This window comes from Grus americana, chromosome 6, assembly GCF_028858705.1.
Source record: "Grus americana isolate bGruAme1 chromosome 6, bGruAme1.mat, whole genome shotgun sequence".
Taxonomy (NCBI): Eukaryota; Metazoa; Chordata; class Aves; order Gruiformes; family Gruidae; genus Grus; species Grus americana.
Window position 1 is genome coordinate 30806467 of NC_072857.1, and position 24500 is coordinate 30830966.

General features: G+C 40.0%; 1 protein-coding gene across 1 annotated transcript in view; it reads right to left on the reverse strand.

The window, feature by feature from the left end:
• SPATS2L (spermatogenesis associated serine rich 2 like) overlaps nucleotides 1-22717 on the reverse strand; it is a 141264-nt gene extending 118547 nt beyond the window's left edge. The window contains exons 1-2 of the mRNA XM_054829362.1: nucleotides 22668-22717; nucleotides 10648-10737 (exon numbers count right to left, since the gene is read on the reverse strand). The gene's annotated coding sequence lies outside the window, so the exon portion shown is untranslated. The remainder of the gene's footprint in view (nucleotides 1-10647; nucleotides 10738-22667) is intronic.
• Nucleotides 22718-24500: the final 1783 nt, after the last annotated feature.

Sequence of the window (24500 nt, forward strand, 5' to 3'; positions counted from 1 at the left end):
CTAGTCAGAGTCCCATATCAGGGGCAGACTTAGGGAAGATTTGAAGGCTGTCCCTTTCCTCTCAGCTCCTGTCACACGGGGTACGTACTCCTAGGACATGTGGTGGACATGCTACAGTGACAATACACAGCTCTTTTGTGCCTGCATCCACATCACAGCCACATCAGCCAATGTTGTTATAGTGGGGAAGCCGTCTGCTAGATGGACCCCGGTGGTCCCCCTGCCCAGCTACAGAGATATCCAGTTCCTTTCCTCCCCAAAGAGAGTATTGGTGTGTACCCACAATCAGATTCCTCTGCCTCAAGTCTCATCAGGAGCTGAGCACCCTCCTCTTTAAAAGAATTGCCCAGCTGGTATTCATAGCTGTTTGATCTTTGCATTCAAGAGCAAGGCATCAACCGTAATGGTCTCAGACACCAGTCTGAAGTACGCCAGGATGCCTTAAAGCATCCAACTCCATGAAGCACAGTGCAGAAGCAAAGCCTCTCCCTTGGGTGTACGCAGAGCCCTGCTGTGGACAGAGTACTGACACTGCACATCAGTGAGGAAAACACACTGCAGAGCAAGACTGAAAGCACTGTGTGACCTTGGAAGAACCTGGTGTCCCTGGGGAGATGCACTGCAGGAGGATCTCTCCCACGGAGCCCACAGTGGGATATATTTGGAACTCTAAACACAACCTAATGTGAAGGCATTACAATACGTTTCTTATTTACAGCTACCAGGAACTTGCTTGTATCTCTGAAATCTCATGGGTCCGTTCTTCTGTCAGCCTTGCAGAATGGCTAGGAGCACTTCCCTAAATTACTAGAAAATCAGTAGGAGCAAGCCAAACTAAAAGAGGTTTTTGATACAGACAGCTAGTTAATCATTTGCCCATTAAATGAAACATGTAAACAAAGCTGCATAGCAGAGATGTTTGTTAGGGAGCATTTATCAGCTCTTTGATGTTTGTAATCTGAAAAGTTATTTTATTCTTCCAAATTGTATCTTGATGCTAATTTTGTTACAATCAGCTCCAGCAACATGATCTTGTAGTATAAAGCAGCAGCAGCGGTTACACAAGAAAGGGAAACTAAGAGTGGGCTCAAAGGCACATATGTGTGTTACAAGCTTTGTCAAAAACATGCATATCCTGACAGATGCTGTGAGTTGAGTGGTTATTACATATCAAGCTGAGATAATAGCTCAGTAAGCCTGTGTAAAGTGATCTGGTGATCCTACCTGCTCATGGTCTTAACCAGCAAGTTCCTTTTATTACTACCTCACAGAGCAGAACTGATGATGGACTTGGACTCACTGTGGTTGTTGTACTTTGATGTATCTCTAAATTCGGTGCCCAACTTCCAGCAGCAATTCTGTTTTTATCTGTCACTTAAAAAGTCCCACACCTACTGACTTTAGGAATACTACATTTAAAAAGAGATAAATGATCATGACTACAGATGAATTTTTTATTTCTTAACTCAGTGGCTGAACTGCAAATGTGTGTATGAGGAAGACATTTAGTAGTGATCTATCAAGAGGATAGCTTAAAAAATCCCACCAAATATTTAGGATCAAATAAGTGCTAGTTTAAAGATGAGCTGAAAATAATATATAGTTGTCATTGATACAAAGACTTGGAATGTGCTCTCTAAAGTGTTAACTATACAGTTCAACTTAAAATTCTTCAGCCTGCCCTAGCAAAGACTGCAAGGTAAGGTCCCTTTCAGTTACAACGCTGACTGTGCCGGTATGACACATGTTTCCTGTCCTATTGGCTCTGTTATAGTGCTTCACTCATTTTTTATGTTTCCAACAAGCGTTGGCTAACTAATAGGTTTTAATTCTTCTCATTTGTGCTATTGCCTCTCTATCAGGCCAGCACAGATACCTCCAAATTAGCTCAGAGCATTAACATTCCAGATTCCTCATCTTTTGCACAGAACCCATGCATTGTATTTTCTTCCACAAGTTTGCAGAGATTAAGAGGGTTTTGTTTGACATATCATGCTTGTATCAAGACCTCCGTACTTTCAGATCTCCACTACTTCAGTTCTTCCAATTTTCTGCTTCCATTTTCCAAATATGCTCTTGGAATTGTCATCAGGAGGGAGGGTCGACAGGGAAAAAAACCCATAACTAAGTGCTGAGCTCACTTTACCATATGTGAAATTGCAACTAGAAGCCAAGGCATTTTTTTGTATATCTAATCTATTGCAGAAGATGCCAGAAAATGGAGGAGCCAAGGACTTAGCAGGTAGCGGGCAAATATGTGAGCACTAAAGGCCTATTCCAGCTGTCAGCAAAAGCACTGGAAAAACTGGATCAGGGCCTAAGGTTTTTAAATCTGAAGCTGGAAGGGTCTTGCCACAAGAAGAAAAGTCTGGTTCACGGTAGAACATAATCAACTCTATTTCAACACTAACAGTAACTCCCAATGTAAACTGCCTCTTGAGACAATGATGTCTGGTGCCCATAGACAAAAGTTGTGGTAAACTGACAATTATTTAAAAGCGTGGAATACATAGTTCTGTGTGTGTGCTTATTCATCAGATCACACAACAGACTTAATGACCATGGACATTTCTAGATAACTTGGATAGGTCCTATAATTTGGGGGGAAATAGAGCGTGGATATTCCTTCCAACACAGATTTTTACAGCTCTCTATTCAGCAATAGTTTTTGTAATGTTACTCTGTTTGAATAAGGGGACAGACAATCACAGATCAATGGTACCAACCAGCACGTCAAATTATGCACATGTACATGTTTGCAGGACTCAGGCCTTACAGTACATCTAGAAAAAATATATAACAGATTCCCATACAATAGGTTAGATTCTCACATGGCAAAATTCAGTGCGGCTCTTTTTCAGAAGAGCTCACAAGGTATTCCTTTATGCTCTCAACACTCTAGGTAGTGTTACTGCCACTTAAGATGCTTACAAGGATATAAAAAATTTGGGTCTATGTTTTCAGCAATTTAGGAGAATATGACAAGGTTGCAACAAGCTACAGTAGGTAATTAAAATGAGTAAAGGGGTAGCACAGTGGTTATGAATACATGACCCATCTATTAGAGCTACACCCACCTACTGAAATGAGGGAATGTTTTTGCTCAGTTGAATAGGGGAACTGGAAGCAGAAAAGTAGATAACAGTCTAATAAGTAACAACCCAATAAACACCGAAAGAGAGCGGCTCAGCCATTGTCTATGAGTTACACTGCTGTACAACCTGCATCTCACAAAGCAACATCCTAGAGATGAAAAAAATCACACTGAACCTATTGAAAGGTCCTGCGGGAAAGACAGGGAGTTAAGGTATCAGCAGATGCTCTTGAGATGCTCTTCCCTACAACCATATGATGATCCTTGCTTAAATGTGCAACAATCACTCTACTTCATCGAGCTGCAGAATCACACGGAGAATGCATATGCAATTGCTCATTTAGACAGCCCCTCAGTCCCTTCCAGTGTAACTTCACACAGCACTCTATAGGGGAATTTTGACCAACATACAGACCTTGCATCTCACCATATGATCTCTTCCTCCCCAAGTAAACCCTAGAGGACAGGATAACACCTGTCCAGTACCATCTTGATTCTTGCCAAATACAAGAAAACTTAACTGAAAAAATATTCTAGAGAAGTATTTTTCAAAAACTTCCTATTGTCACTTTTAGCTATGACAGATAAGTTTTGAGACAGAAGAACGACCTCCAAGTCCTTCATTGCAATGCTTACACATGATAACTGAAAAGTTCTAGTCCAACATTCAGAAAACCATAAACTACAACTAGCCCTTTTTTGTCAAGCCATTGTGAGTGGAACATACAGCTGCTTAGTACACAGGAACACTCTCCAGATCTTGCAGAAAAGGGGTAACACACCTTTATTTTGTGTAGATGCAATTAAATTGGTCCCAAAATCCTGTTGCCAACACAATGGAACAAAGCACAAGAGCGGGATTTGTTACCTTTGTGCTGTTATCCAAACCAACCTCCTGCAGTCTCTGTGAAGGTACTTGTCAGAGGATAATCAGTTCCTTATTTTCTCAACTAGTTGGACAGACTTTCACCTTAGCTTCTATTGTAAACGTACAGGTTTCAGGCAGCTGCTCCATCATTTGCACCACAGATATCTAGTATTGCGCGCAACGCTCCCATCACACCAGTCTACTCCACTGGCTACCAAATTGCTGATGAGAAGGTGAGAATCACAGAAAGATAAATTAGGAGATTGATTTGCAGATATATCATCCCTAGAGACTGCACAGCCTCTACTGCACAGTGTCAAAGATCCTTTCCTTCCTTTCCTACCCAGATTTTTTTTTTTTTCCTAATCAGGTGCCAAAGAGCCCATCTCAGTCTTTATGCCAGGCTTATCCTGCTCTGTGTGCACTGTACCAGCTCTGGGCAGATACTCAGGCAGTGAAGATCCTTGTGTGTCTTCAGGTCTGAGCACCTTGATGTCAGAGATCCCTTACCATGAACCACCTGGTAGCAAAAACATGGACAACCCAGATATTCCACCCCAGCACTGGAAAAGAGCATTTCAGCCCCAGATCTCCTTGAAGGGCTCTCCAGAGCCAGCCCTCTGGAAGTGCTCAGTAAAAGCCTGACCAGATATGTGAATGGCTTTAATTTCTCATTTGAAACTATCATTTGTTGGTTTTTTTCCTAAAGTTAAGGTATGGAGTGCCCAAGACTCTCCATATCTAACTGCTTTTATCTCAGATTTCACTGGGTCATGTATATGGACAATGCCAAAGTGCCTCCTGTCTTCCAGAAACAATTCTTTCATATTGAGTCAAATGACATGGCAATGGGCTCAGAGACAATGTTACATCTCATGTTTGTACATAGATGTGTCCTTTGGGGACATGTTCCTGCTCACATGCAAAAAGCAGAAACCTAGTGCTTCACCTCCATGGGAACCAGCAGGCTAGCTTCCGATCCCTCCATCAACTTGTCCCTACGTCCTTCTCCCAGTCTAGCTTCCAGGGTTTCTTCTGCATCGCTCTAAATATATGAGCTGGGCTGAGGTTTTAAATTTCTCAATGCCTTTTCCCATCCCCTCCCCAAAGTTTCAGAGAACTCATTCCCACCTGCCTCACCACAAGGTTTTTGCTTCTCAATATAGAAGCTGTGCATCTTAAGAGGGTCAACACAAGATCTGCAGACCTAACACAACTCGTACTTCATTTCAGCATTCAGCCACCTTCACCCCTTTCTATCTGGGCTAGTGAGGATGGGTGAACTCTGAAGGCTTACACAGGCAGGAAAGCAGGACCCTCCACTCCTTTCCAGGAGCTGGACTAGTCCAGAACCAGTCACACCACCACATTACCTATCTGTCATTGTACAAAAGAGAAAAAAGGACAGAAGCTTTCCACATGAAAAAAAAAATGAGAGCAGGGATTCACTTAATAAAAAGATGTAAATAAAAAACACTAGCAGACAACCCATGTGCTGACTGCTGCTAACACCTGTCAGCACCACTGCTATAACATTTGTTTCACACATGTCCCGGCTTGGCAGGCACCTGATTTACATTTTCACACTTTGTATCGGCTTTCTACACACTTGTTCTCTAGCATATTGTTCATACATCAGATACCACTGTCATCTTATTTTTCAGTGCTAAGTGGCATAACTAGGTTATTGCACAGGACAAAACTCTTGCTCTGAAGTACACCTGCATCAAAACACAATAACCTTGAGGTAACGTATGAATTAATGACATGGCAATTTTATTTTTAAAAGCCATTAACCTGTTAATAACTAGGAGTATTTAATTTCCAGATTTCTCCCTACTGTGCTGTAATAATGAACTCTGTTTAATTAAAAATGGTAACAAGCAACTATAACTCCACTTGTCTCAACATAATTGCACTAATTTCTAGCAGTCCTAGATTTGGCCCAAAAGCTGCTGATCTCATTTGTCCCATTTCCTGAAGTGCCAAGGTAGGACAGACCTGTACCAGAACCCTTTCTTTTTAATAAATGACCTAGTGAGCTGGCCTTCAATTACAACAAGTGGCCAAAACTATTCTTCCAAGGCATGTGTTTACTTACCCTGAAGGATGCAGTGGTGGTAAGAATGCTTTCTATCATTTGCAGCTACATAGGCAAGAATGATGGACTGACCAGCAGGCAATGATGTTTCTGGCTAGTGTCTTAACTGAAGTTAACTTTGCTTTTCTGTGACCACTATAGATTTGTCACCGAAGGAGTACTGTTAGACACTTATGGACTTCAGCTTATTTGCAGACACTAAAGAGTATTATTTAATTGCATTATGGCAGAGGCATAAGCCAGATAACATATATAACATGGCACCACACTCCTCATAGAAATTATGATCTAAACAGACAAAAGGCAAAGGGAAACAGATCATATGAGAAGCAAAATGATTTATCCACGGTAAGTCCATTGCAGAGTTTGTAACAGCACCTAGGTATTTTGGCTTTCAGTTCCTGTTCTACTGTGTGAGTTCATGCTTTTCTCCAGAACTGTAAGTTTTACACTACAGACAGGTAGGGATTTTAAGATTTTCCAGAGGCATCTGTTCAGTGTTAAAAAAGGGGCACTCCCAGGTAACATTTAACCCATACATGAGATAGCAATAACTAAGGTACTATGATTGATAGCACAAGACAGGAAATGTTAGCAACTGTGTGTTATGCAACAGTCCCTTGCTTAACAAGTAGCTCTTAACAAAGGAGGCTCCATATCTGTGTAGGAGTGGTCAGCAGAGCAGTGCAGGGACACAGCAGATCAAGAGCAGCAGCTATACACCTTAAGCATAAGAACCCTAACAACCCCCATACATACACAGATGTGGAAAAGGTTATTCAATAACATCCAGATGGCCTCCCAGAGAACGGTGTAGGCAGGCAACTTGGAAAGGCCTTCAATCGCATGAGTTTTTGCAGATCAGCTAGTTACTGGGCACTCGCAGATGCATCAGCAGGCAGCAACTGACTCCTTGGCTCCACAGAGTAGCCTGCTCTGAGCTTTAGGGAAGATTAGGAACCATCAACTCTGGGGAGAAGTTACCACTGAAAACAATGTCCCTCCAGCAGCAGGATGGACACTCCTGTCAGGGCTAGCAGAGAATTTTTTCTCCTGTGTATTAACCTTGTGAATCAGGTTATTCTCATATGAAACAGGTCTGGAAATTCAGAGAGCTGGAACCCCTACGAACTTGCATCTCTAACACAGGGAAGAGCCCAGAAGGTTTAGACATTTGTGTGGAGTTTGTGGTAGATTTTTATAACAGATTTTGTAACTCTCAGCTTTCCTGTCTGAGGTCATAGATGAGGCATTTTTTGTAGAGCAAGCAGAATGACCTCATCTATGAGAGAAACCAGCAAGATCTTTATTGTGCCATTTTCACAAGTGATTGTCTGTGCTCACTGCAGGTATCTTTAAACCAGTGTGCAGTTATATGTCAATCATTAGCCCCACTTGTTTTGTTACAGCAACAGAGCTCTAGGAATGAGAGCATTAGTATGGCCATGAGAAAGTGAAGGGGATGAGGACATAGTAGGACATACAAGAGGGAAAAGAGGATTCACCTTGATGGAGAAGCGGGCAGAAAAGCCTAGGTCCATCAGAGTCTGTTCCCCTCCAAGGGGGACATAACAGAAATCGGATGATACGTCACAGGCCTCGCTATAGGGAAGAAATCTGTATGTGCCCTGCTAGGATAGTGTCTATTAGTGAATTAAACACAGCTGGTAAGTTAATACTTTACATCATCTTCTATGACACTGAGGTCAACGTACTCTCACCTGGATATAACTGATAGTAAAGCTTGCAACTTTCAAAAGTCTATTGAGTATTAGCAAAATCTTCTGGTAACAGTAGCGAAGTTCTGAAAATATCTTGCCTGGGGAGATAATGGAGTTATCTGAGAATAAGAAAGGCAAATGACTACAAATCACGATATAAGCATGTATCAGCCCACTGTGAGGTGGGAGGGATGGCCTTTCAGACTCCAAAGTTCTCTTGGAGCCCTGTTTTCCAATGAGTGTGTTACAGGATATGGACCTATTTCTACAACAGACACACAGGTCTTTTCTACACACCACCATGCATATCTCTCAACCCAGCCTTCAGACAAACAAAAAGATTGACCTGACTCAGTCATTGAATTGATATGAGAGTGCACTAATTTTCCAAGCCATGCGACAAAGTTTAGCCCTCGGCTATGAAGTATCTCGTAACAGCTCTAGGAGTTCTCTCTGTTTTGGGTTAATCAGCTGGTTCCCAAAGGAAACAGGACTGGAACAGTCACAATGTAGGAGTAATTTTTTTGTGCATGTAGGCTCATGTCCTGTGTAACTTATAATGTATTTCAAACAAAGTTGACAGGGAAATGGGCAATTGAGAAATAATTAAGAGAAAACAGGCAGCTAGACAGAGAACACCATCTTCAGCAACTGGCTGAGGGAACAGCTTTTGTTAGACAGAGAACATAGTTGGAAGACTACTCTTATAAATTTTGCAACCGTAAAAACATCAAAGTTTGCATAAATCATGAAGCAGAAATCTATAGAAACCAGATTTGTTACTTCAGTTGCTCATTTTGTCCCAAAGGAAGAGAGAAGTTCAAAGCTTTTCTTGATGGGATACTATTCTCACATGGATTTATCAGTGGTACATAAATCCTATTACTGTACGCACATGTGAAATGTGGGACTAAATGCTTCCCTAATTGACTGAATGGTAAGCAACAAATAACAGCCTCTTGCTTAAGAGGCTAAGAGGTTACTTTGGTACAAACATAGGGGCAGATGAAGGTAATTTAAGCATTCTTGGCACCAGCTTCCTTTCTCCCTTGAATTCTTGTTTTAACTCAGTTTTCACTTTAACTTTGCCCTTCACTTTTATGGAATTTCATTGAATTAATAAAGCAGAAAGTGTTTTCTTTGCTATCTGTGGTAATGAAACACATTGGCTTTGCTTGCTCTGAGATGTGGATGTGTCACTAACAGAAGAGCTTGCTGCCAGTGTGGCAGTTGATATCACTGTCAGTATAACTAGAATCATGTTCCATAAATGTGTGACCCTAGGATCAGATAAAGGCATCTAATTATGACAGAAGGCTTTGTGTTTTATAGAAATGCGAAAGTTCTACAAACAAGAGGAAAACAAGACCATTTCATGAAGGGCTGGGTAAAGGTCATTTGCTGATTTTCACCTGATACTGTGCATTTTCAGTGCTCAAAGTGCTATGTACCCTTCAGAATGGAATTATGCACCTCAAGCTTGGCTAAAAACATGTCAGAGCCCTGCTTGCCTTCTGCCTGACTGAGGTGCTCGGGGCGTTTGGTGGAACAAGCAATCTGTCCCTTGGAGGACAAGAGGGAGGTTGTCATTCTATAGTTTTATTTATATCATATTTTTCATTTAATTTCAGGGTTATAAAAAGATATTGGGAAAAGCTTTCAGATCTCAAACTAGAGTTTATGGATCTGATGCACGCTTTACTGTCATTCTTCTAGTGTCGGAGGTAAAGCTTATAGATGATGCTGAAAAACAAAAATATTATGCTTGATCTTGGTACTCATACATCTTCATCCTCCTCTAAGTCAGAAGATGCCCATCACAACCTCAGGCCTGCAAAGTCACCCCTGGAGAACTTCCTGTGAGGAAAAGGTGCCTGCCTTGGTGGGTCCTGACTGAATGCAAAGACATTGCCTTTGCAGAATATGTGTTCTGTACTGAATGAGATGAAACTAGACATACAGCAATGCAGGTCATTAAAGAAAACAATAAGGCTTTCTTCACCCAGGTTTATCTCAGCCTGAGAAAGGATGTGAGCTGTGATGTGTTCCACTGGACACATATGAATCAAACATCTGTTAGCTTTCCTTTTCCAAACACCTGATGTGGCCATGTTGAATTCATATTGCACACTCCTTTGCTAATTAAACTCCTGTAAGGTTGCCTCATGAATCAGATGCTTTGTGGAAAGAGACTATGCTTTGATGCAGATGGATAGAGGACTGAGCACAAACAGGTAGCTGTTCACATACTGGCTCAGCTGAGACTTTCAAAATATTTAGTGTCTGTCGTTGTTTACCAAAATGTTAATTTTCTTTTGCCTATCTGCACTGTTAACATGGAAAGTAAATTTCAAAAACTGATAGGATTTTTGTAATTTTTATTGCTTATCTGAAAACTGAGTTGAGGTATGTAATTATTATGTAAGAGTATTTTATAACCTGTAGAAGGAAGCACAGGGAATCAGCTCTGTTTTCCTTTGAAATTACCCATTCTTATAAAAATAAATGATAGTACAGTAACCTTCTCTGCTACCTGACCTACAGCTAGACCATGCTATATTAAATGCAGCCATCTAAGTGAAATTGGTCTGATGAAATTTGAGTGGAAAGCCTCACCTGTAAATCCAGACATCCCTGGCTCTGGGAACTCTTTCCATTACTAGTACCTTAGCACAGGATTGAATAGATGCTGGCTTTCAGGTAAAACTCTGTATTTTGTGCCAACAAAAACATGCTCAAAGCACTTGGCTATTGGGATGAAGAAGATACAGAATTGCAAAGTGAATCAAGCTACAGGTACCAAAATTAATGCCAAATGACATAAAAGACTACCCTACACTGAAAGGCATTTTTATCACCTTACCTGACTGGTGTCTAGCGTCAGGGAAGAGAAGCATGCTTGAGGGCCAAGTCAGAGGAGAAACCTCCTTCACAGAATCCAAATCACAGTCACCTAGGGAGAAGAATTCACAAGGTTAGGTAGATGTCCGTGAGTACTGTTTGGTGAGTCAGTCCAAAGATGCTCATGCTTCTGAATACACCAGACTTGAAACAGCAGCGTCACCACGGTACCACATAATTGCATTGTTAACCCAACTGCTACCTGTAGAAATGACAGACCCTATCTGAGTGAGATCTTTCAGTCTGACTAAAGAAAAGTGAAGGAGAAAGGTGACTGGATCCTTGAAAGCCTTACAGCAAGTAGCAATCAAACCACGACTGAAGCCCACACACGAGCACTCTCTCTTCAGTGAGAAAGAGTTCAAAAGAGGGACAATATATCATGGGCACCTAACACTAGCAAAGTGTGCTGCTAGGTCAAGAGCAGGCAACCTATCAATGCTGCATTAGGGCACACTGTGGTAGAACTTTTATTCTGGCATACCAAGTATCAGCGTTGCAGAGAAGCACCTGCTCTGGACAACAACCATCCAGCACAGGAATCAGCCATACTGAGGAAGTAGCTAAGCGTGACCCTGTTACTGCCACAGATGATACAACCAGGCACACGCTGAAGGGCAGCAGAGGTCATGACCAGATCAATAAGCACAAAGAAAAACTGACATTTAAAACTGCTTTTACTGCTTTTTAGGCCTATGCTTTTTATCTGGTGTCTGTGCCCAGTTTCATTTGCTGTGGCTAAGCTGGTACGGAGTGACTCAGTTCTCTGTCTGAGCCTTAACAGTATTCCAGATTCAACCCTGAGGCAATGATGATACTACTTCCACTGCAAATGCCAAGGAAGTGCTAAACACTTTGTTTAATTTCAGAAAAATCTAGGTTCATTTTCCATTGCTCAAGTGACAGACACTAACAAAAAAGTGAATATTTTAATTTAGAAAAAAACAGTACAGATGGAAAAGGATACATGCTATTCCAGGTTCTATTTGTACAATACAATTTCTTTGGCTCCATCTATGAAGGTGGAGTAAAAAAAAATCCCTCCTGACACACAGGCTTTATTTTGCTGACTAGCATTAGACAGATGAGCCTGCCTCTCCAATTCTCTATTAGAGCCAGGGACAAATGGCAAACAAAAATCAATCCAAGAAAAAAAATGCAGCCTTTACTCTGCATTAACCAAAGACTCCCAAGAAATGCTTAATCTTCTTGTAGTTTGCACAGAATGGATGTTTATTTAACTAACAGTGAAGTGACAGAAGCCGATTGGGAAAGAAAGCTTGATATTCCATGTCTCAACACCAGTACAATATATCTTGTCAAATTATTTCTATCCAGTATGAGTTTTTGAACTGACACTGTTAATTATGATATTTTAGCCTCAGTGTAAGTCAGTTTTTGTTGAACTAACATTATCTTGCTACTAAAACACTTTTTTAAAAAATAAAAAGATACCTCAACCTAATCACCTTAATGCTGTACAAACTCTAGTATAAGTATTAACCTTTTGCGCTTCTTCGGAAGTTAGTCAGCATCCATCCTGCAGATTAATCTTCTAAATTAATGCTTCCTTGTCAAAGTGTCATGCTTTTTCATTTATATGTTGTAGCTAATTGAAATTCTTCCCAATCTGCTATGCAGATAATTATCTAAAACAGATTTCACTGCCAGAGTACTCATGCTCCCTCTGCTATATGGTAAACTGTACCATCATTATTTGTATCATCGTAGTGTTTAGATGTCCCAAATGATGCTCTGCTTTTCATTTCCTAGGTGCTGTACAAGCACATAGTTATCTTAGCACTTCAGTATCAGTAAAGCCATGTGCACCTTTAAGTGCCCTGTTGCTTGGAACTAAGCACATGTGCACACTCATACACACCAAGTATTGGATGTAAAACAGAATAGCCAGTATGTATTGTCTGGAGGGAGGAGGGGCATAAAAATGAAACCATTTTATCAAAGATCACATAAAAATTTCAAGAGAAGGAGCAGAAAATGAACTCAGAATCTTTTGATCCATGGTTGCAACTTCACAACTAGCTCACCTACAAGCCTTTATATTACATACATGCCACAATCCAGACTAAGAAAACCTTAAATTGAGTTGTGATAACACAGCTCACATTTCTTAATTACATAGTCAAAAAAGGGGAGAGAAAAATACAGTCCTAGTTTCCACAATACACTTGAAATACTTTCTCTCTAAAGAGAGATGAAGACATGGTGAAGACAGACAACCTGCAAAAAACAACAACATGGTAAGAACCTGCTGTCTTTATACATAGCTTTTTCATGTATTTGATTGCAGTCAAGAGAAAGGCAGATAATTGACAGAATCAGCCTTTCACATCAGTGCAGTAAACCAAGATTCCAAAAGAAACTCCCATGGGTGTACTAAAGCAACTACTTGAAACAGCTATTTTTACATCTTCCTGAAGAAGCACAGAGGTGAGTTACAAAGTACAAGGAAAAATATTCCTGAAAAACAAGAGAGCTTGAATTTTAAGGACTTTGAGAAAAATCACATAATGTTTTCAGGTACAAAAGTAATTAAAAAAATTAAATGGGAAAAGTTCACCTGGGATAAATGTTACTGTCCCATTCACACAAAGCAGGACAAAGCCAGAAAGATTTATCTCCACTGGAGTAGAATCCTGGTGGGAAGGGAAACTTAAATGAGAAAATATTCATCTGGTCTTTTGGGGAAGTTTAAAGTGGTATAAATTGGAGACAGAAAGTGAGCAGGACTGAAACAGATGCTGATGAGTTATTGAAGGGAACCAGATTCAACTATATGTACTAAGTCAGCCTGCGTTATCTTCATGAAGATCATCAACATTTGAATGCACAATTCATCAACATTTCTGGCTTCTTCAATTAGCTTAAGGAATTTTTATCAACATTTCTCTGAATTTCCCCACTATTCTCCAGTAACGTTACAGCCACAAGAGATGGGTCTACTAAGGAGGTGAAATCCCTGCTTGTCCATTACCCCCATCGTCACTGCAACTTGTAAACACACCCTTTCATGCAAGAGAGGGCTTGCTTCATTACTATCTGCCTTCTCTCACTTCTGTACCACCTACCAGTCTGCAACTCATGTGACATCAGTGCACAAAAAGTTAGTTTGTGGTGATTTATAGATAAAAGAAATTTTGAAGTAGTGCTATAAAAGCTACTGATATATATTCTAACATATGGCCAACCTGAAGGACTTTTTATGTGGAGATTTATATAATTGATAACAGATTGTTCTCATATTTTTATTTCAGTAAACCACAGTGCTATTGCCGATTCACAAAGCAGCTTCAAGACCTGTTCATGCTGAAAGACATTAAGACATAAGGGCAAGAAAATATTCACTCAAGTTTAAGGTCAACAATATGCCATGTGAAATATATACTGAAATGCATGAACTGTAAATATACCACATTAAATATTCCAGGAAGTTTTACTGGTTATGCTTGTTTAACTTTTTATATATACATGTGTGTGTGCATACACATACACACATATTTCCCAAAAGATAAACTTCAGCTCCCTGGCAGTATTATCATAAAACCATTCAGATGCTGTATGTGTCTCATTCTTTGGCCTGATTGCTATCACATGAACTTTGAAAGAAACAGGCTCCTGTTTCTAATTAGTAAGGATATAAAAGTGTTTATGTAGAAGGAGAACCTCTAGAGCTGATTATGCTGAGTGCTGTTCAGAGCCAATGCGGTTTTTTCATGTGTATGTTAAAACTGACACAGCCAAGTTTGGTTACAGTCCGGTAGAGCATCTGCAAGTAATTTACATACTTTCAAATGCCACAATGATAAATACATGTAGCTCTGTGGCAATCTGAGCATTATGTCTGAAAATGAATGAAGAGAAAGCATTCAAAAAGGAGTAAGACAATTTATAAAGGAAGCCATCATGGAATTGCTTAGACTGAATTTGAGGAAGGGTGGGAATGGAGAGAAGAGGAAGAAGTCTAAAACATACTTCTAAGGACTTCAGCAGAACTTATATCTTGCTCTCCTTATCCTAAACAAAATTACTCCTGCCATGTGCTTACTGGTGATACATTTAGTTTATATTGTACAGGCATAGCTGCCTGCCCATGGAAATACATTCAGACAGATGGGAAGTGGAAATGAGTTTGCTGATCACACAGCTGCAATCACTGTCTTCATCATATATCCCCAAGGGAAAGCTCATTTTGGGTAGAGATTCATCCCAGCACAGATCTTGTCCACTCACAATCAAACTTCTGACTTGAGCCAAAGCTAAGGGCTTATTCCCCTCTCACACACTGGACAAGGCTCCTCTTCTCAGATGTTGATTTTAATCACAAGAAATAGCCTTACTAGCAATCGCAAATCAATCACTTCAGACTACATATTATTTAGACTTACCCAAGGGAGTCCTTTTTGTTTGTTTTGCTTTGAAGTTAAGAATCTCTCACCCTTACTTTGGATCTCCTCTAAGGAGTGAGAAAAGTGTCCAAAGCTGAATCTGCAGACACACTCTTACTATGGCCAACTCCAATGAATAAACTGCAATTCCACCACCAGGACTAAAGTCTTTTGGAAAAAGCTTAGGGTGCTGGTGATCTCGATTCTGCTTTATCCATTCATACAAGCTCTAGGAAGGGACTAAAAGGACGTGGTGTAACTTAGGAGGAATGTGTTTGGACAAGCAGTTTGCATTATGCACTTCTTGGCTATTGCTGTCAACCTCTTTTTTTTTTAATGAGCAGAAAAATTCCTCTAAATATTCAATGTATTTAAAAAGCCATTAACAGGTCCCTTTGAAACACAGAAAAATGTCTATACTTGGAAGGAAAATTTTAATTTGACAGGCTACAAGTTACTTTGGTATTTCTAATTTTCACATCAAGTAGGACTATAAGCCAACACCTTGTTGGTGACCTCTCGTCAGGAGAGTCAGGTGATCTCTGTACAGTTTCTACTTAGTCAAAAGTTGTCAACTTTTTAGATCTAGATTTACACAGCCTACTCTCTTCAGCTCAAAGCACTTCCCATCAAGTCCAGAGGAGAAATATTCCAGTCAACCATAGCCAGGCATGCAGGGCATAGGTAGGCAGCAAATGTACCTTCAAACCAGCCTTGGACTCGCTCTAATTTACAGACGTAAGGATGCAGGAAAGCTAGTTAAAAATCCTGACTGGCTTGAGGATTATGTGAGCGAAAATAGCTGTGACTTCTTGCCACAATATCTTCAGGAATTAGTGGAGTCCCAGGACAAGCTTCATGCTTTTATCAAGGTAATGGAAAAGAGAAGGCATCTTTTTTGTTTTGTATGCTCTCTCATCTCATTAATGGCCATATTTTACCATAAATTGAATCCCGCTGTGAGTGCAACTGTATGTCCAGCTTTGGACATTTTTCTCACTCCTTAGATGAGACCTAAATTTATCTGGGCACAGTTTGCTGACGTGCTGCTGGGAAAAAATGTCTGAAAGAAGAAAAGAGCAAAATCAACAGCAATAAAGAAGGTTGAACCTGCACAGATGAGCAAGTATATGTGATCTGAGTTAATGTCTTCCTTATTGTTCTGCATATTAAAAATATAAATAACAAACTGCAAACATCAGCTTTGTAGCTCAAACCATGACTTTTCCATAGCTTATATTTTGAAGACTGAAGCATTTATGGTTTCTCTGCAAACTAAAATATGCTTCCATGATGGTAAAAAAAATTACAGCCCATAAATTGAGTTGTATCACTTTCTGCTCAAGTGCCTTCATGGTGGATTAACCTAAGCTATTTTACTTCACATTTGTGATGGACTAGGCATACACTGGTTTAGTTCCTGTTTCTGATATGTGAGGGCCTTGCACAACCTAAATTCACATTCAAAGAATTTTACTTACTACCAGTGCAGCAGAAGCACTGCATAGGATCAGAGTGAAAGGCACAGGGAGAAATCAATGCCCACACAGGTTGCTTTGGCAAGAAGACGACACATCACAGTACAGACCTTACACTCACTCTTCCTAGCTTATTCTCATATGACCTCACTGCTTCCCATAGTGCTACTTGTGATTTTTGCAGGTAGAAGCAGGAGTAGAAAAATGTGCGAACTGCCTGGAAACAGTCTTGAGAGAAGTCAAAAAAAAAGGAAATGTGGAATTTCTTCAAGTAGGACAAATTGCTTGCTGTACTAAAGACAGCCAAAGCCACATTAAACACTTTTAATTATTCTTCTACATAAATGTTGGAGCAGTACCGTCAAACCACTCATTCTGCAAAAAAGTTTTGCGCATGTGGCCACGTGACTGAGTACAGGGATAAGTCAATCATAAACCTAGAAATGCTTAATGAACTAAACCACCAAAGGTTTTATGTATTAGTGAACATTGATAAAACACATTCAGAAGTCATCTATAACCATTTTGTCTTTGTAGGACTTGTGATAAAACCCAGCACTTCTACAGAAATAATTCTTGTTCTGTTCAATTCTCTTCCCTGTAATTGCAGGTTTGGTAGGAATCTTAAATGCCTTGGCTGAGAAAGAGAAAAAGGTACAGACTGAAATAGTCAAAACTGATCACCATTATCAGCTATGCCTGGTATAGAGTATTGCAGCAAAAATACAGGCTTCAGTTGAAAAAAGCTCCTGCTTTTAAAAGTGTATTTCTGGGCTCCAAAATATACAGACTAACAATAAGCATTCAAAAGAGCTTCCAGAAAGATATATAACCCATATACAAAATCCTAATTTTGTCCAGTATAGAAGATTATGCCGGGGGGGGGGGGGGGGGGGGGGGGGGGGGGTGGTGGTGGTGGTGGTGGGAAGGAGGTCACCCATGTTGACGTTCCAAATTCAGGATATTGGCTTTGTCTGAAACTGGCTAGTTAGTCTGAATCTATGATGTCTACTACTACAGCTACCCATCTTTCTCTATTTTTGTGCACTGTGCAGTCTGCTGAGATTCAGTTAAGTACATACTTTTGTGTGGCAACTCCAATGAGGACAGGATTGGAAGAGAAAAAAAAGGACAGGAGCTTGATTTTTTTGAACTACTCTTTGGTGGACACCCAACCTACTCATACCATCACCCACAAAATCTGTACTTCTGTGAAGGTGCACAAATATATCTCAAGACAACAGACTCACTCTTGTACTATTGTCAAGGTGCAGCAAGCAGTGAAAAGAAGGTGATGTCAGGGAAGTATCAGTCAAGCAATATTTATGCTCAAGTTAGGCACCTGCTAAAGATCTGGAACAGTCTCCTGTTAGTATTATTAAAAAATACCCCACCCACAAAACTCAAAACCAAAACCCCAGAACTAGTTTAATAAGAGAGTCCTATAATGTTAGATGTAGCCTCAGGCAGAGCCAGGGACTACATGTGATTATTCAGATGATAACTGCCAGCTCAATATTCTAAGCCATCCCCTCAGTGTCCTGAACATCTCTGGGACCAAGATGATTAGTTCTGGGAGCACATCTGCCAAATCAATTGGCACAGGTTGTGCCATAGCTGCTCTTTGCACAAAGTTTCAGCACCAATACTGGGGTATGCCCACACAACAATGTCTAGTGCTCTACAGTATGACTGGAGCCAGCCAGGCTTCCTGCAGCTGCCACAACCATGCCAGCCAGCCTGGCTAGCTTGCACCGATGTTTAGAGTACAGGCACTACAAACAGGATAGCCAGAATTGTATCCAGAACACCTGTACTTTCCCCTTTCTAGCCCACCTTCATAATGTGCTCCACCACCATCAGTCTTGGGCTCCCATTATTAACCCCTGTTTTGTTTAACTGCTTATACAGAGATCACAAAGGAAAAATTCCCTATAGGGAGGATTACTAATTTAGTGAAATACTACAGGGACTCAATAAAATAAAGCATGCCCTAGAGTTTTCAAAAGACTAGCAGGGTTTGAGAGAAAACAGCTACTCCCAAGCCATCACTGCTGCTATTTGCAGTGATTCAGCTCTGTGGAAAAATGCAACATTCCAATTTATGAATCTGATCCAATTTTTTTAACTGTGCTGCTATCTAAAGTAATGTATTAAAGAACTTCCAGAAAGTGAAAAAGGGAAAATAATTTGAATCAAGGAAGTGGACTCTCTCCACTGACCAAATTTGTTATTTTGATTATTCACTATTTGCAAAAGTAATGAAGCGTTATTCATTTAAGAGACAGAGTGGCAGCTTCAAAGTGTGATTCTTCACAACAGTTAACTGACCTTTTCATTTGCAACTGATCAAATTTTGCAAGCAGAGTATGAAACCTTGTTCAGCTCTCAGTTCACTATTATGCAGTCATGATTAAATCAATCAATCATTGATGTGAACCTGAAAACCTCAGAATTTTATTTTTAAAGTGCTGCTCCCAGCTGCAGTGGATTCAGTTTTTAGTGCGTTACAGAACATTGCATTGGAAGTATGGCAGAATTCAGACAGCAGCTTTTTAGTATGCCATTTCAGACAGAGCCTCTCTCTCCCCCTCTTCTTGGATTAGGAATATTTCCTGGATGATCATTAGGCACATAACTAATCCCAGTCACCATCTATCAAGAACTGAAAGAATTAAGCTAGTTGATATGCATAGATCACTTCATAAATCAGACCAGTCTCAAAGACATTGCTTGCCGACCAGTTATAGAAAATATATCCTGAAGAGTTACATGTGGCATTTTAAAGCCAATGCAGTATTTACTAAACTGAACTAATGGAACAAATACCTTCACTCAGTGTATCAACCAATCACAATATCAAAGTGCTGAAAACTGGCATACCAATTCTCAATATATCAGCTTCTTGCAAAAAAAGAAAAAAGTTTAAGCCATTAGTCATTTCACAGGAGCTACACAATGAAGTCCCAGATGACATCCGTTCAAGCCCAAGCCCAAAATTCTTGAATCCAGGAAGCACAAGTCCCTACTGCCTCTACCCAAAGACCAGGAACTTAGACATACAAAGCAGTTTAGATATCTACTGATATTTCCAAGAGCACCTAGCCAGGTTTGGTACTTGAAGTTAGGTGAAAAAGATTGGATTTTAGGTACCTCCCCTGTCTGAGCACATCGGAAAAAAGTTTCTAAGCATATATCAGCTTAATTCAGTGACCAAGTACCATGTAAGGTCTAATTTCAGGTGTCTCAACTAAAAGCCAAACTGAGTATTTATACATGTTCCTGTTCCAAGAAAGTAGCAAACAGCCACACTGTATTTTCCAGTGCAGTCCAGCCCTGTAGAGTCTGAGCACATACTATTTGGTGCAGAGAAACCCTCTCTGTTGTTCTTTGATTTTCACAGTATGCAACATGGACAGAGATCAGCCTGAATAACAAATATGTTGCTGGCAACCCACACTGCTGAGAGAAGGTCCCTAAAAGTCCTGGTGTCCCTAGCAAAAAAAAAAAAGTAATTAATCCATGAAATTAAATGCGACATACATCCATATCCTAGTAGTTATCCAGTGCCCCAAAAACCTCAAAGACGTGATCAGAACACCCTTTCAGGAAGGGTCTTGCCAAACAGACTGCTCCTGGTAGCTTGAAAAGGCTTACCTTGTGCGAGCTCTGCCCAGTTCTGGGACAGCAGATCACATAAGGACATGCTACATGTTTGTAGCAACATGGCTTTTAAAGGACACTAATGTACCTCAAAAAAAAAGAAGGATTGAAAGTAGAAACAAGGAATGCTGGTCCGAAACTCCCCCCCACCCCCCTCGCACGTACAGACCTGTAACTCAGCTACCATTTCACTGAAGAGGGTAATACTTTGTTTGCACTGCAAGTTTTGTCAAGAAGAGGTAAGTGATTGTCATGCAATACAGCATGAGAGACTGTTCTAATCTACACAATGCCTTTAAAATTGCTTGCTCTGCAGCCAACCTCCAAGATAGAAATAGTTACCACAACCATGAAGAAAAAAATGCAGCAGCAATAGTTATAGAAGCTTGAAGATCCCTTTGAAGGCCCCAAACTCCTCATGATGCAGCTGGCTGCCACTACCAGTTGTGCCCCATGCCCAGCACTGCTTGCTAAGCCAGAACTGCTCTTCAGACTCTGAGCAGTGGTGGCCACAAGACAAGGTGCCAACAGACAGCCTAGCTTCTTCATGCTGCTTACACTGCTTGTCTCCACGTGTAAGACAAGAGAATCAGAGCTTCATAAACTGTGTTTTCATATTGAACAGGCAGAGGAAGAGCTTGCTTTGCGCTTAAAGAAACAGGAAAAATTTTGACGTTATTAAGTTACTAGGGTTAACTATGCCTTCCATAATGAGCCACTGTTTAGCTTTTTACAAAACACAGCAAAAAATAACCAGAACAAGAGAGCCCTCTTCTTCAGAACAACATGGCATGATTTTGTATTTTTAAAGAGGCATATTGATAGACATATAAAATACATAAGCACAATCATAAGAAACTTGTTTGCTTGTACCTCTAAACCCTTCTCTGGATTTTAAAATGGAGGACTCCTTCCTTGTTTTGAGCACATTTCCTCTGCATTTCATGAGGTGGGGGCTCCCTGCTGCTTGAGAAGGCTCCCTTTATAGAATGCTGAACAATGAGTTTGGAAAAGTTTTGATTTATAATAGCTTACATATGGTGCTACAGAAAAGGAGTCTATTTTAAGCATCGTTCTTCTCTGAGAAGAGATTTTAAAGAGGCACCATGTGCCTCTTACTGGCAACACGTTGAGCCTCCTCTCAGAGCCTGCCTCTGGAACTGCTCCCTGGCTTGTGATGGAAACGTACTAGTCCGCCATAATCTTTACTAACGTTCAGAGAGTGGTGGAAGTACATTTTATTTCCCACAGTTGCGAGGTTTTGAGAATATGGCACAACTGGTGTGTAACATGCAATTCTAAAAAGGATTCCTAGAAGATATTTATACACTGTTGTCAGGTATACGGATCCAGAGCAATAGATACATTTCTTCCACATAAACCCAGAAAAAGCGAAAAACACTTTGTCACGGTTCAAGCCTACTCTGCTCCCTAGTGTTTGAGGTTTTAAGATTTATAATACATTATTACAAGGAAAAATGAATTTTAGTTAAAGAGACATTTTGAAATGTATTTGAAAGTATCAGGGAAAAAGTGCATGAAACCTGTTTATTAAGATGAGTCTTCAGGTCTTTCTCACTTTTCATCAAGATCTAAATCCCAAGCATAATGTTAAAGGCATCATACTGACACATGTTGGCTTTCAGATAAAAAGTTCATGTTTCTGACCATAATCAAGGATTCCAGGAATTATTCTTAACAAATAATAGGCAGGAAGGACACAGTGACCTTGCCACATTTCAACCTGCACCGAGAGCAGTCTGCCAACTTAAATTTTGCCTATGATTTCTACGATTACACAGCATTTCCTTTTCTAAACAGTTGCATTGCTTTATGCAACTGTTTCTAATATTATTCACACAGAAGGGTGAAATAATCCCTATCAGCTTTAGTGATACAAAAATTTCCAAGATCAAAGTAAGATTATCCTTATCAAATTTTCTAAGAAAAGAAGTATTAGTTTGTAGCCATTTATAAACACTTTTGTTAGTGTCTACACCTATGACAAGTCACTTGGAACAAAACAAAACCCCCATCATCTGTGGGTTTTTTTGCTTATGAAGTCTCTCAATTAAATATTTTTCCCTATATTATCAACATTGTTCATATACAAAGCAATTTGTTCATGGTAACAAGACCACTAACTGTAACAGGTCACTTGATAAAGCAGATGATAGTGTTTCTGTTTTCTGGGTATCTACAACTTTATGTAACAGAAGCAACATAGAGGACTTCAAAGTGACTGGTGTTGGAAGGGAACAATGAAACAACCTACCTTCCTTTAACCATAAACCAGGTTCTTAATTTTCACATACTAATCGTTAGAGATATGCATATAAACTTTAAAATATCATCTGAGTTACATTTTTCCTCTATATCAGTGTATGCTGATAAGTGAGAAAAATACTACAAAAGAAGTCATCTGCTTTACTTACCCCACAAGGCTTTTGACATTGTGATCAAACATCAGAGGTTCATAAGATGATTCTTCACTGTGATGGAAAAAGATGGTGGTTATTAAAACAGCAAATTGTGTTACCTATTTTTGGTTAAACTACTTCAGTGCTTGCATACTTTTCCTAGCATCAGCATGAATTAACTACAGGCTAATTCCATAAATATATAAGGCTAAAGTTATCTCTAAGGTACAGCAAAGATTATTTTGGTCTAAATTAAAACCACCTGAATTTTAATGCAAAATAGTCACATGCACATCAATTCATCCAGAGTTCAATAGTCTTGAAATTTCAAGTCAAAGACAGTATTGGTGCCTTCTGCCTGATTCAAAGAAGTGTTTTATTAAGGAAGTTAACTTCACTGAGCTCATAATGCAAGTAAACAAGCAATGAACAAAACAACTTAGCATTGGACAGTTCATAATGTTAGCAGCATTGTTCACACCCATAACTAGAGACAATCGTGCTCCTCAGTCTTTTAAGTGATGGGTGACTGTACAGCATTCATAGCAATAGCTTGTACTGGGAACATCAAAAGCATTAGTTTGGGCAAAAACCTTGGCAGAAGGAGAGACTTCAGCTTTACATCATAATCCTGTGCAATTAATCATGACATTATGAAGGGCAAATACCTCAGTGTCTCACTGCCAGGTCTTGTCATTTTAGAGATATTTTACAGTGTGATATTCTCCTCACCCTTGTGAAAGCTCTTCCTCACCCCTCAATAAAACTTCCCTTTTCCCTCCTGGGCAAGGATGCAAGTAGAAACTTTTAGACATGTGGAGGTATTCTGCAGATTCAGGGAATATCAAAGAGCCCACCCACAAACTCCTTTTCCCTGATACTTCCAGCTCCAGGAACAATGTTTACTAGAAAGGCAATTCATTTCCCTGGAAGAAAACAGGGAGTGGATAAATGCTACCACCAGGGAGCATTTCATAGTCTTCATAAACAGTCAATTCAAATTAGTGCATGCAGACTCACAGAATGTAACTGCAATGCCAAGGAAATACATATGCTTTCCATACAGAAACAAAAACTTTCCAAAACTGTCTTTCAAGATTCTCTTCTTTAGCCTGAGCCAATGCAGTCTAATTACAGGGAGATATTTGGGAGAATCATGCAAAAATGTCTGCTTTGACTAGTGCTGCATTGTTCCTTGCAGGATTATGAAGCATTTCCTTTTCAATGGGCTATGCTCATTACATCCTGCGCTTCATTTCTTTTTCCAGGAAAGGTTCCCTAACCCAAGCCAGTTTCTCTGAAGCGCTATTGCTCCATTCGTTGCCTTGGCTTCCTCAGCATGTGAGATACAACCACTTCAGGGACGAGAGAGACACCACTTCTGTTCTGACCTTCTTTATTACAAGCTACACAAGCTGCTGGCCCAGCTGGTAGAGGTCAGAACAGAGTCTGGATCTTGCATAGCTTGAAACTTTGCATCTCAAAACTTAGGACTGCAACTGTCTGAAAGCTTCAAACCAAAACTTCAGCCACTGTTTCTCTGCAACATCCTTCCCATAAGCATCTTAAATGGATAATGCTAAAATTAGTGTCCAGAAAAAGCTGTGTCTGTCTTGTAGAAAAAAGGAGTTATGGGTTTTTTTTCTTTTTAAAAGAATAAAGATAAGACAGTAAAATGGGTTTTTGAGGAGAGACACCAAACAGATTTGCCAACTGGAAGTTCAATTGTAACTAAGACAGTGACACATGTACCCCCACATGGGATGTTTACTTACTCAGGCAGCTAGGAGCATAGACTTACAGTCATCGAGATAACACCTTTCCAGATCTTCTAACAGCCACATTAGC